The sequence below is a fragment of the Ovis aries genome, chromosome 15 (assembly GCF_016772045.2).
Source record: "Ovis aries strain OAR_USU_Benz2616 breed Rambouillet chromosome 15, ARS-UI_Ramb_v3.0, whole genome shotgun sequence".
Lineage (NCBI taxonomy): Eukaryota > Metazoa > Chordata > Mammalia > Artiodactyla > Bovidae > Ovis > Ovis aries.
The window spans coordinates 34982178-34983722 of NC_056068.1; the positions used below are offsets into that span (position 1 = coordinate 34982178).

The 1545-nt window shown below is 38.8% G+C and overlaps 1 non-coding gene across 1 annotated transcript; it reads right to left on the bottom strand.

The window, feature by feature from the left end:
- Nucleotides 1–217: 217 nt before the first annotated feature.
- On the bottom strand, nucleotides 218–290 carry TRNAW-CCA (transfer RNA tryptophan (anticodon CCA)). Its single transcript has one exon. It is a non-coding gene; the product is annotated as a tRNA-Trp (tRNA).
- Nucleotides 291–1545: the final 1255 nt, after the last annotated feature.

The window sequence follows — 1545 nt, forward strand, 5'->3', positions numbered from 1 at the left end:
GAAATACTTGCAAAGCTGCGTTTGTACTTTTACTCACTTTAAATAGATCTGACTCACAGTGTTTACACACCCTTATCTAACTTTTATGATTCTTTTTAAAAAATATTTATTTGCACCAGCTCTTAGCTGTGGGACACAGGACCTTCAGTCTTTGATGTGGCATGTGGGATCTTTATTTGTGGCATGCGAACTCTTAGCTGCAGCATGTGGGATCTAGTTCCCTGACCAGGGATCGAACCTGGGCCCCCTGCATTGGGAGCATGGAGTCTTAGCCACTGGACCACCAGGGAGGTCCCTCTAACTTTTATGATCCTTTTAATGTAGACATTTTCTAATGACATCATGAACTTTCCCAAGCAACTCACCCTTTTGTGGTGCCATACAAATTTTATCTTTCCACATCCCATCCTAGGCTGCAGTCCTGAATGAGGTTAATATATTGGACATGATACAAAGAAATCAGCAAATGACTGCAGTAGTATGAAGGCATTAGTTGACATTCCAAAGTGGTAAGGCAATTCATGATGTAAAGGGTGTGGCCAGACAAATTCAAAAATGTAGAAGATTGTTAGTATAGTTCCTGCTATCACAAAAGAGGGGTAAAACTTGATGCTTAAAGGGGTGGACAAACTGAAATTACTAAAGGGTAGTGCAGAATAATTATTCACAAGAGGAGAAGGATGAGTCCTTATTTGGGAAACCAGTAATGTCAGAAGGAGATGGAACAGTCCTTTATTCCTTTAAAAATGATATCATAGAAAACTAGAAAAGTTTTAAGACTAAGGTTACCAACTGGTGCCCAGGGGTACAATTAGACCTATAGACACATTGTATTGGCCTGCCTATAGAGTTGGGGTTTTTCCCAACTAGTTACCAAATCACAAGTTTCCATAATAAAAATTAGGATGTCTGGCTTCTCTTGAAAATGTTGGTGTTCTGACAATCCTTAGCTTGCATTCCTACATGGCAGCAACTGGCTGGAGCAAAATAACAGCTTCTCTGTTTGGACAAGGCAGATAGTTGTTACAATCCCCACTTAGTCAGCTTCACTTACATCATCCACCTAGCACTTGCAGGCATTTAAGTGTGTGACACTGATCTGGGGAATTCCATATAATAAAGAGATGAATCAATGTTGTAGGAGGGGAATCTATGACATAAGATATACAGACCTTGGAAAATTCATTGCGACAAGGGTAGAAGCAGCAGAATGTTTATATCCTGCCATTTTAATCCCAATAGTATTCTTTCTAAACCTGCAACTCTAACCTCAGAACAATTGCCTCCATCATGCAGTCTATGAATCAATCAAGGAACTAAACTGGATCAATGAAATTCAATTTATAAGATATTTACTTTCCTCCCAAATTTACTAATATTGGCCTGATTTTTATTATATGCTATTGTCAGGTGTCCTTTGTGTCGAACATCTTTGGGTCAAGTTTAGAACAGATCTCATTGTCCTCAAGTGTAATAAACCATTATGTCTCCAAAAGATAACACATTTCAAAGCATCACCAACTATTTGTCCTTGGGGTATCCTAT